The sequence below is a fragment of the Triturus cristatus genome, chromosome 6 (genome assembly GCF_964204655.1).
Source record: "Triturus cristatus chromosome 6, aTriCri1.1, whole genome shotgun sequence".
Taxonomy (NCBI): domain Eukaryota; kingdom Metazoa; phylum Chordata; class Amphibia; order Caudata; family Salamandridae; genus Triturus; species Triturus cristatus.
This window is the reverse complement of record NC_140589.1, coordinates 1557581341-1557594102: the sequence shown is the minus strand read 5'-3', so window position 1 is coordinate 1557594102 and position 12762 is coordinate 1557581341.

The window sequence follows — 12762 nt, the reverse complement described above, 5'->3', positions numbered from 1 at the left end:
GGATGCGGGCGGACAACGGGAGCACAACGGTTTTGGTGCTCCTGGATATGTCGGCCGCATTCGACACAGTGAGTCATCCAATTTTGCTCAGGAGACTGGAGGGCATCGGGATAAAGGGACGGGCACTGCAGTGGTTCCGTTCCTATCTGACAGGGAGACAGCAGATGGTAACCTTGGGACCATTTACATCTAGGACTTTTACTATAGCCCATGGAGTACCGCAGGGCTCCAGTATCAGCCCCATTCTTTTTAACATTTACTTACAACCACTCTTCTCTATTATCAAAGCATTCGGGGTTGAATTGGTCAACTATGCTGATGACACGCAATTGGTATTCTCCATGGAGGGTAAACATGCTGTCCCCCCGGAACGATTCCATGAGTGCATGCGGCTGACCACAGACTGGCTGCAGCGTAACTCTCTACAGTTCAATGGAGGAAAGACTGAGATACTGTACTACTCACCAGCAAGAGTACCTCTACTATCCCCGGTCGAATTCAGGCTTGCCCCAGAGGAAGATTCGTTGACCCCGACTAAGACAATACGCAACCTGGGGGTCCTTATAGATAACAACCTCCAAATGGAATCTCAGGCAGGCAAGACAGCCAGTGTGTGTTTTGGGCTACTGCGCTTGTTGCGCCAGATCTTACCGATTCTACCGAATGAGATGCGCTCCCTGGTCGTGAGCAGCACGGTGTTAAGTAGGATGGACTACTGTAACTCCCTGTATCTGGGGGCCCCTCAATATATCATCCAGGGGCTGCAAAGAGTCCAATCAGCTGCAGCCAAATTAGTGTTAAACCGTAGACGTGCTTCATCCTCTACTCAGGCTCTGAGAGAGCTTCACTGGCTGCCAATCAAAGAACGGGTCCAATTTAAATCCCTCTGTTTGGTATATAGAGCAACACATGGGATGGGCCCAATACCCCTCCAGGAAAAATTCACCTGGTACCTCCCACAGAGACAGCTTCGCTCTTCCAGCGCTAACCTGTTGGTAGTTCCTAGATTCAAACGGTCTAGGATGGGCGGGCGGGCTTTCAGCGTGGCAGGAGCCTTGCTGTGGAATGAGCTACCACAGAAGATTAGACAACTTGACTCATTAACCGACTTCAGAAAGAGCCTTAAAACCTGGCTATTTCCGAAAGCCTAATCCCCCGTGTGTTTATCATCTCGAACCGGTAATAGCTGTGCTATATCAGAGCGCCAGGATACCCGTAGGGTCACAGTAGCGCTATACAAGAATTAATACAATACAATACAATCTCTTGCAAATCCTTTAGAAATATGAGTTTTTTAAGCCTGCGCCAAGTGAAATTCCATATACAAATATCCTCACTATGCAGTACAACACAACTTAAATTAAATTATAATGCTAGGAGGTCACAGTATGAGCATTAAGCTTTATAAATAGTAAAAAACGAATTTAGAAGCACTTATTTTTAATAATTCTTTTTCATAATTAATAATTATTTTTGATAAACCCAATCATTTTTGATAATTTCACATATAAAAGCAAGCTGCATCCTTTGCCTATCATTTTAGATGCATTCATTAAGCACAGAAACCTAATTTAAAACATGACAAATTTTTGCGCCACTTCTTTTTTTTTTAACAGAACAATTATTTTAACATTAGAACCAAGAATATTTTTATAAAAATGCTTAAAGAGAGGAAACCCTTAATTGAAATGTCTTCCTGTAATACAAAATAATGAACCTTAGTTTTGGAACCTTTTTAAAACAACATTTTGAATTGCAAAGTTTCACCCGTGTTCAACTGAGGGTGAAGTCCTGGCTGAGTAAACATTCCTGTCTATTAGAGCTGCTTGCTTAGCGACAATAAAAGCTTGTCTCTCAGTGTTGTAAAATGAGCACGCAATGTGTGTTGCGTTTAAGTTCAGCAAAAATTTACTTCAGCTGAAGTGTTTGCCTGTTAATATCTAATAGTATGTATGGAAGTAAAAAATACTATAAGTTTATTTTTCTACAAAACACACAATTTCGTTTTTGAGGCCATTGTATTCCTAGTGAATGTGAATTTTTTATTTTTTTATTTTTTTTAAGCATTTAACAGTTTGTACATGTGCATAATTGCTTACTCTATAAATTATATAGCAACATATAGCTATTTAGCATATCACATGGTTCATTTCCGGATTTTTATTTAATTTCTACTTAATATTAGTTAACTGACATTTTGCTTAACAGACTGAAAACATCAAGAAAAACCACAAACACACATTAAGCTCATTTCAGACATAAACAGAAAGGGGTCAAACACTCAGGACACATACATTTAACCCACAGAAACACACATTTTAACCCACAGATCAACACTTAAGACAGAAACAAAGGACAGCCCACAGACTGCACTTAAACTAAACCATTTGTAAATACTAGTTGCAAGTCATATTTACAAGAAACGATTCTTAATAGTGATCCAAAAGACTGCAAAAAAAAAACAGCCCAACAGACTGCTATATGTCCTGCCATACGATGTTGTCTATCTAAAACCTCAATTGTATAATCATTCTCATTATCTTTAAACTGCTGGGCAGCCTGTATAACAGTCATGCCCTTTTCCTTCCTATCACTTTTTGCTTGTCTTATTTCTTTCTGTTTGGCTTCCTTGCGCCAAAGGCGGGAAGAGTCAAACATTGCCGGCCGGACTTTTCTTTTAAACAAAATTGCTTCCAAATTATCTAATATGTCAGGCTCAAAGCTTCGTGTATCGGATCCATGCCTCATTAAAGGCAATCGGGCCAACACCATGTTTAGAATAAAGCTCATAAGTGGGAGTTCCAACCGGAGGAATTGGACAAGAGTCCTCCAGCTGGGAATCCCTTTCACAACCAAAACAACAAAACTTTCTAAACTTAGTCAGACCAGGCATCGTTATTTCACTTGACTGTTCACAAACATCAAGGGGTTAAATCAAATAATATAGCACAAACTGTACTCACCCCTCGGCTTCGGCTTTTGCAATAGCCGAATCAAAGACCCAAATCAAACAAAATAGTGGGAGCTACCCACCAATACTTAACTAAGTGTCTTCTTACACCAACAGAGGCCCGTCTAACGTCTCGCGATACCATACATCACCAAAAAGGGGGCCAAAGCAAGGTGGCAGTCAGGGCAGCAGTCGTCGGCAGCCGTCAGGAAGGAGAAACCACGCTGAAAAAGAACTTCGGACCACTTTGACATACAGGGGTCGCTTGACGTGGTTCGCGATTCCTCCAGAATTTCCTTGCGGGTTTCCTCACGACCTTCAGGCAAAATCGCTACCTCTGAAGCCGCCTCAGAGAGGGCACCATTTGAAGAACCAGCGCCTTATGGGCCTGGCGGCGCAGGGTACGCCTTAATCTCCTGAGTTCACCTGCTTTGTTGAACAGAGACACAGGACACTCTGTTGAGCGTAGAAGATTAGATTTATTAGCTGCAGCTAAGTACAGTTGTCCCAGAAGTACACCCGGTATGTTCTTAGGAGATTGCCACTTTACTCCGTGGCGCACAATCTTTTATAGCGCATAGATTCACCAAGAACACTCCCCATACATACATGATTATCCAATGAGAAGAGTTTGAAAACAAGATATAACCATTGAGAAAAGTTTAAAAACAAGATATCAAGTAACCCAAATAAACCTCTCTTCCAACAGTTTTTGTCACCCCTCCCCACAAGTTAATCAGTGGTCGTCTCTACAACTCAACTTGCAGGTAGCAGGACATTTGTATGCTTTGGAGGACAGTTGTGAAATGAGAGAATACAAGTAGAGAATAGCGAAGGCCAGAAGATAAGTTAAAGTCAGGAAAGAATGGTGCAAACTAGGGGTGGGCGGAATTTGCGGAATTAACCTTCGCAAATTATCGCGAGAATGTTTAAAATTATCGCAAACAAGCAGAAATATCGCGAAGATGCGGAAGTTTTTTTCCGGCATGTTCGCGAGATTTTCTGCATGGTTGCGGGTCGCCAACTTACCCATGTGGTTGCTTGCGGGCGCGGCCATCTTGTTTTGAGTTGTTCTCGCGGTGCATGATCGCGAGAAGAAAGACGTGATCGCGCGACGCATGACGTCACTGCGGGCGCGAACTGTCGCGAGACAGCGCAAATGGCTAAAAACAATACAACATCTCATGGAGAACGCGACCGGATCAAGAAAACTTGTCGGCGAACGCAGGGATTCAGGTAAGGCGATCGCGCGCGCGCGAGAATGTATCATTTTACAGCGCGAGCAAGAAACAAATTATCGCCAAGCTGCGGAAACCGGAATTTTTGACATTTTCGCGCTCTCCGCGGAACGCAAAAATGTCAAATTATCGCAATTTCCGCGAACGGAACGAAATTTTTGCCCAGGCCTAGTGCAAACCAACAGATAGTTGAAACAAGGATCAGTCGGACCAGATGGGGATTAGTGGACTCAGCCAGTCCCTGACATCAGTCTCATAAACAGAGGCAGGAGGTTATTTTGACACGTCGCATTGAGATCAGCAGAAAAACTTTGTTCATTGTGCTGCCTGAGTGAGGGCAACACAAAATGGTGGTGGAACACAAAATGGTGGCTAAATACAAGCGAGATCGAAAATCGAATTTCCTCAGCTGCCACATTCGGAACCAAGGCCCAGATACAGGACGTTAATGTAGTCCAGCCTCGAAACAATAAGAACCTGGACTACAGTTTTCCTATGAGTGACCGGTAGTAAGGAAAGAAAGTTCTTTAGCATTTTTAATAGGCTAAAGCATGAACCAACACCTGTTTGCATGTGAGCTTTCATGGATAAATTATCATCTAACTTGAACCCCAAGTTATTGACTATACTTACTGAGATTGCAGGGGTGGCATGTTTGAAGGCCACCATTGACGCCATACGTCACTGGCTGAAGAACCAAATAAAATGAACTTCGATTTCTCCAGATTGCACTTTAATTGGTTCAGTCTAAGCCAGGAAAACACCTCCGTTAGACAATTGTTAATCTCATCACCCCTAAAATCAGTACCCACGTTGCATGTAAACAGCAGTTGTGTATCATCTGCGTACGAAATTATTGTTCCTTTATGTAACTCAGCTAGGTGGGCAAGGGGGGCCATATATAAATTAAAAAGTGTTGGGTTCTAAATCGAGCCCTGTGGAACCCCTACATTCATGGGGGGGATGGGGGCAGCAAAAGGAGGAGATCAAATCATTTTCTGTCGATCATTCATAAAAGGAAGAGAACCACTTGAGTACCATGCCACCAAGGCCGCTCTCCTGAAGTCTCTGCAGGAGCTGGTCATGGGCACATGGTGTCAAAGGCCACGATGAGGTCCAGTAGAATCAACACCGCTTTGCCACCTTTATCTAATGTCTCCTTTATGACCTCAGAGACTTCTAGCAGGGCTGTCTCTGTGCTAAAGTTCACTCCAAAACCGGACTGACTATAATGAAGCACATGGTTAGCTTCCACATATTCTGTAGTGACTAGATTCACATAATTCTCCAGGGCTTTAGAGAAAAAAGGGAGTAATGATATTGGCCTATAATTCGAAGCCACCAAGGGGTCGCCCGAAGACTTTTTAAGCAGAGGGAGAATTTTTGCATTTTTCCATCTGCCTGGCACCTGCCCCTTTTCCAGCGAGGCATTGAGGATCAAATTGGCAGCAGGATTAATGATCCCTGCTACAGATGCCAGCAATTTGGCTGGGCAGGGGTCGGAGGGAGAGCCTGACTTAAGGCCTTTCATTATCTCCAAAGATTTTTCCAAGGAAATTGGAGGAAACTGTGTGAAGAGTGGCCCTGACACAGGGGTAACGGGGGAGAGAAGTCCTGTGTTCCCACCCTTGACCAGGGAGGGATCCTTAAAGGACTCTTGGATGGTTTTGATTTTATCATAAAAATTAGAGGCAAGGTGGCTAGTCCATTCGCAGGGGTGGTCTTGGTTGTGGCAGGAGTCAGAACCTCAGTGGAAAGGGTAGTGGAATGGTTGGGTGGGTATAGGGCCAGGTGAAAGGTTGAGTACTTAATGAGGAACTTGGGAGGGGCTTTGGGAGGGAGTGGGGTCTTGGAGGTAGAGGGAGTGTCAATGTCTAATGTGGTTAGGACTGTTGCAGGTGCAGATGCATGTGTGTCAGGTGCATGTGCAGTATGGGTTTTTCTTGTTACTCTGGTGTGTTGGGTACTTGATTGTTTCAATCTGAGTTTCTTAGGTGTGTAGAGTGCGAGCATTGTGTCTATGGATGTGGGGGCAGTGGAAGTGCAGGGTCTGTGTGTTGTGACTGATGTGGAGGTGACTGTGGCTGTGTGGGTGCATGTGAGTATGAAGGAGTCTGTGCTGGGTGTGGTGTGGGATGTGGTGGTGAAAGTGTGGTGTGTGCATGCATGTGTGGTGTCTCCTGTGCTGGGTGGAGGTGTGATGGAGGAGTGGTGTGAGTATGTGGCTGTGGTGTTGTCAGTGGTGGATGTGGTGTGTGTACATTTGGATGCATGGCATTTCTTCTGTGGTGTGTGCTTGTATGTGCATGTGCTTCTTGGGTCTGTATGCATGTGTGGAAACATGTGCATGTGCTTTGGACAGGTTTGCTAATAGGGTATTTGGATGGCTAAGGGCCAGGAGAAGGAACACAAGGTTGGGGTGGATAGGAGGCTGTGGTGAGTGAGGAGGCCAGAGCAGAAAAAACATCTCTGTAGCCTAGATATGGCACTGTGAATACTTTCCAGGTAGGCCACCATCTGCTGTAGATGGCTGGATTGCCTCTGGGTGGCATTCAGGAGTGTAGTCTGACCCAGAGAGATGTTCCTCATGAAGTCAAAAGCTTCTTCACTCAGCGGAGCGGGTGGGGGACAGGGGGAGGGGCTTAGGTTCCTGGAGTGACAGAGACGGTCCCCTCTTAGGGGACCAGGTCCGGGCAACTGGGTGGGGAGAAACAGAGAGGGTGGAGATGGAATGTGGGATTGTGGACAAGGATGATGTTGGTAGATTTCCTTTGGGGCCCACCACCCCTCTGGAATGTCCACTGGAGGATGAGTCAAAAGAAGACGACATAGAGCTACCATACTCCATGGCAATCCCAGCACTCTCTCAGCCACTAGGTCCCTTGACATCCCTAATGATGTTGGCCCCTTCTCCTTCACTTGCCCTGGATATATCTTAAATGACATCAACAAGCAGTTTACTGCATCTACGTTAACACTCCTGATCATGAGCTGGTAACACAAAACATTTTCAGAGGTGCACAGATGACCCCAGCTCCATGTTCCACATTATTGGCTTAAACATGAGCCTGAACACATGCATGCATGGTACATAACCTGTAAACAGTTGCTCACAGTGATGTCAGAACCTCACACAGCTACAATACAATGAGTGAGGTTGACTCCACTCCATAATAATGCATCTACTGGGATTGTTGACCACCATGCATACTTTGGACTTTGCAGGATACAAAAGTTGACTGACCTCCAAAAATAGTTTGGGTAGAAAACATACTTTTCCCCAGTCTCCACACAAGGCCCTGATGTCAGCTAATGGTCACATATCTAATTAGTGTACTGCTTGTCAAGTTAGACAGCTATGTTGCTGCAATATGTGCAATAGCAAAAATCACATCACATGAAAATTATAATTTCACACAGTTGGAATGTTCAATTTGAAAATGACTCATTGTCCACTGTAGAAATGTTCCAATGAAAGCTGAACTGAAGTTGCTTTGCTCTGTTTCACGTATAGCACAGAAATGTTAAGTGGAGACAATCATGGGCACAGATTTGTGTAATTTAACATCCAATGTCCACAGCATAGGAATTCACATAGCCCTAAAAACATCCTCATTTCATTTTGGCAACAGCCGACAACCCCATTCTTACATACCATTACCATAAGAAAATAGACCATTGAAGCCTCTTGTGCCTCAGTGACTATCTGTGACATAAGAAGGTGGTGTAACTTTGGCACCAATGTGACGGCACATAACAGTACCTATTTGTATTCAAGACACCGAGGGCTTATTTATGAGGCCTTGCGACACTTTTGCTCTACTGTTGTGTTTCCCTTTTTTTGGCACGAGTGGCATAAAAAATGCGCCATGTTGCACCCTATTTACAAAGTGATGCATCTAAGCTGAAGCGTCACTTTGTAAAGCCCTGAGCTACATTATACCTGCATCAGGTATAATTTATGCAGGGTGGGTTTTCCCCGGTAAAAAGCCTTGTGGAAGTGGCGCAGTGATTTCACTGCGCCACTTCTAGGATGCCACTGCGTTAAAATCTTAAGCCTGCCTCACAGCAGGCGTAAGACTGACGCAGGCACATTTAACATGGGACTTGCCCATGTGTAATGACACATTGCTGGAGTTGTGTCACTTTGAGACATACTCCAACAATGCATCATTAATTATTGCGCCTACAGATGCGTAAGAAATACTGACATATCTGGAACTCCTTGCGACATGGAGCACCGTACATTAAATACGGTTCATCCATCGTGTCGCAAGGAAGTCGCAGTGAAAACTGTTGTATCACTGTTTTCACGTAGCGATGCAACAGTTTTCATAAATGAGCCCCCATTGCCTTGCAATACTGAATGAACATACTTATATATGACCCTTGCAAATCTGCATGTCACTCCCTGATGCATGTCACCAGTCAGTGAATGAACCTTTAGACATCAAATGTTCAGGTCACATTACTGATTACTCACACAATTAACTCTTAATAAATCACAGTGGCCTAGACACATATTTGTGATAGAGTCAGTCATCAACATAAGAAGCCAGTTAATTCATGTATTAAACAGTATTGCAGATGAAACAACAACAGGGACAGGTTCACAGGCCAACATATAGGCCCTAATACAGGTGGAACCAGTGATGTCAGAACACTCATGTCATTGTAGATCCCAACTTACCAATGGGAAGTGTTGTCCCGTCACTGCAACAAAGGTGCACTGTATACTATGTCACATGTGATAAGGCTTCCATCACATGAGACACAGTAGTCAGGGAGCATCACTCAATACACAATAAAGACAAGGGGCCTGTGTAGGGCAATGGTCACCCAGAACATCAAACAGCATGAGGTGAATAATAACTTTAGTGGCAGAGTGGGCTAAAGAACGGTGATGGATTAAACCCAGATCAGTTGACTGGGGGTGAGTGCTTGCAATGTTCAACACTCCGTCCATCATTCCCTTTGGTATTGCTTTGTTCGCCATAAGTTGGCAGGGTATGCTCAGACGTGAGTCCCTTGCTCACTTTGCCACTGGATTCAAGCAAGCCTGGCTGAAGACGGCTGAAATGCCAGAAACCGGTCCTAGGAAGCTTGTTTCCGGTCCAGGGAAGACATGGCTTGGCAGTTCGGGCTGGACTGTTCCCATGAGGCACAGGGTCAGACTGATTTGCATATGGCCATGTCTGAACTGGGGTGGCAGAGTGGGCTAAAGAACGGTGATGGATTAAACCCAGATCAGTTGACTGGGGGTGAGTGCTTGCAATGTTCAACACTCCGTCCATCATTCCCTTTGGTATTGCTTTGTTCGCCATAAGTTGGCAGGGTATGCTCAGACGTGAGTCCCTTGCTCACTTTGCCACTGGATTCAAGCAAGCCTGGCTGAAGACGGCTGAAATGCCAGAAACCGGTCCTAGGAAGCTTGTTTCCGGTCCAGGGAAGACATGGCTTGGCAGTTCGGGCTGGACTGTTCCCATGAGGCACAGGGTCAGACTGATTTGCATATGGCCATGTCTGAACTGGGGTGGCAGAGTGGGCTAAAGAACGGTGATGGATTAAACCCAGATCTGTTGACTGGGGGTGAGTGCTTGCAATGTTCAACACTCCGTCCATCATTCCCTTTGGTATTGCTTTGTTCGCCATAAGTTGGCAGGGTATGCTCAGACGTGAGTCCCTTGCTCACTTTGCCACTGGATTCAAGCAAGCCTGGCTGAAGACGGCTGAAATGCCAGAAACCGGTCCTAGGAAGCTTGTTTCCGGTCCAGGGAAGACATGGCTTGGCAGTTCGGGCTGGACTGTTCCCATGAGGCACAGGGTCAGACTGATTTGCATATGGCCATGTCTGAACTGGGGTGGCAGAGTGGGCTAAAGAACGGTGATGGATTAAACCCAGATCAGTTGACTGGGGGTGAGTGCTTGCAATGTTCAACACTCCGTCCATCATTCCCTTTGGTATTGCTAATAACTTTAGTCAGCCATGTGAGAGCTCAAGACAGGATATTGGTAGTTCACTGGTTACTGCTGTGTTCGCGGTTGATAGAAACAATAGGCAAAACACATCATCATGCACCTACCACCAGACCTACATATTTGAGAACTCTTCTTGTGTGTTGGACGTGCATCACCCTCAATGTAGCTGGGGAAATGGATGCCCGTAATCAAAAATGATGGTACTGTAACATCTACAACTCTGGTCATCACTTACCCCCTTGTCGCCCTCAACTGCCCATCAAGCTCCAGATAGGCCACTGCAAGTGTGCAGGCTATTAGGGGGACAGGGTGAGAACTTCTCTAGCTGGACCTCTGAAATCTTTCATGTCCATCGTCTCAGGACCTCCCACCTCTTATGACAATGGGTGCTGCGCCATGTGTAGACACTCAGGATCTGCACCTTCTTGGCGATGACATGAGAGTAAGTCAGAGTTTGCTCTCTGGGGATGTGAGGACATCTGTACTCATAGATGGGATAGCATTCTATGGCTGTTGGAGTAAGTGTGGTATGCACTAGTTTCACAGGACATACCTTTTGCCATTTGTGACACTGTTACAGTAATTACATCAACATACCCTTGTATGTCTTGTTGTACTGGTTGATTATGAAAAAGCTGATGATTCTGCTATTCCACAGCACTTATGAAGTTACCAACTATCTGCAGTGTGAATTTGTCACATCTAAAATAGTCCTGTGCAGTGCTAACATGACCGATGGAACTGTTAAAGCAGACCTGTGGGGGTAAGGTGCAAGTCATTAGGAATCAGACACCTTGGAAATGTATACCATTGGACGGAAGTATCAGGTCAAGGGGTTACCTCACTTACCAATCAACATGTAGTCCATGTAAAACCAATATGGGGTAGTACAGTTTCTGACAACTATATTTGTGATCATCTAAGGATTTACAGGTCAACATGTTTGTAACTCTATGCATCATCTGTATTGCCACTGAGACTCTGCCCCAGCCTGGCACATGGTTCTGACTGGGCACAGCTCATTGTCAGGCCTTTCTCCTTGCAGGCTGAGCATACAGATGTCACATGTCCAGCACATTTCCAATGTATCCCAATTTTAAATGTCAGCTTGTGCCTATTCAATAAGTGACCTCAAGGTTGTGTGGCACTCTGAAGGGGCCTGTGAGATATTGTTCACTACTAGACAACTGCTTGGAGAGGCCAGATGAAGGCTGAGTAATGGGTGGGACTATACATATAGCTCACAACATCCTCACCTGCTCTTGAGAGGGTACATACACTCCACATGCTGCTAAGGTAATACAAATGTATTCAAATTTGGCATTATCAGAGTTGTAACAATATCACAGGTACCATGAAATGCAAGAATGCATAGATTGTTACATATACCCCAAGTAGAATTTAGGAATTTAAACACATTATACATCACAATGGTGATGTAAAAGTCCCAATGTATAGTGCTCAACAATCCCTAACAGGATTGTCTTAAGTAGAGACCAACAAATGTTACAACACTAAATGGACTTGCCTCTGGAATTCAGGGGCACATTGTAGCCTGTAGACCTGACAAAGAGGGAGTTACACACAGTAATATAAATGTCAGATAGCCATGTGTTCCTCTTGTGAGCCATAGAGCTGGTCATACGGGAAAGGACCTTATCTGTATGCTTATCCAACTCCTCTACAGAGATGGCACAGGCCTTCTAACCTGCTTGGCCTGGCATGATTGCTCTCAGAGGTGGCAAACAGCAGTTCCAGTGGAGGAAGTCTTGATACCAGCGGTGTCAGGCGGCAAGTGATGGATTTTGCAAACATTGGCATACATGTACACGACTTATGCAGTAATCAGCAGAGGCAGACATAGTCATTGGCCCTTCTGTAATCACAATCACCAATGTTAGCCTATGGCTGTGTCCATCGTGGGGTGATCCGCCCATCGCACGGACGACTTCCACTGGTGGAGTCACATTCAGAATGTTGTAAAAGTACTCTACTTTTTATATGGGAAGTGCGTCACCACCACGTCAAATATGGGGTTACGTATTGGAATATGGAGTAAGCTGTAGCCATGTGATTTCCATGAGACTTATCCTCTATGTTGTGTGTAACTGGGCATAAACACTAGATTAGCGCGGTGCAGTGTACACTGCCGTTGACGGTGTTTTGCACAACATATTAAACAAGAAAATCAAAGGTGCAAATATATCACCTTTCAGAGGTAATATTTGCAAATTAATGTTACAGACACATGTGCAGGCCACATTGGTGAATAGTGATGGATGTTGGACAGAAGACTACTGATATCTATTGTGTGTGTGTTAGCTGGGTCTGGTGGCTCAGTGGACTAATGCATCCACTGCAGGGGCCTGTGTTTGACCTCATGGTCACAAGTTCAAATCCCGGCGGGTCCACTCAGCCTTTCATCCATCTGAGGTCAATGAAATGATTACCATTGAGTTGGGTAACAATAAACATCTGTTTTTCAGCGCCAAGATGCCCCGTCAGGGGTGAGTGTGCGCTTTACAAATACACATGTTCACAGAAAAAAGCCACCAACGACAGACAAAGGTTAAGCACTTAAATTCCCAAATTTAG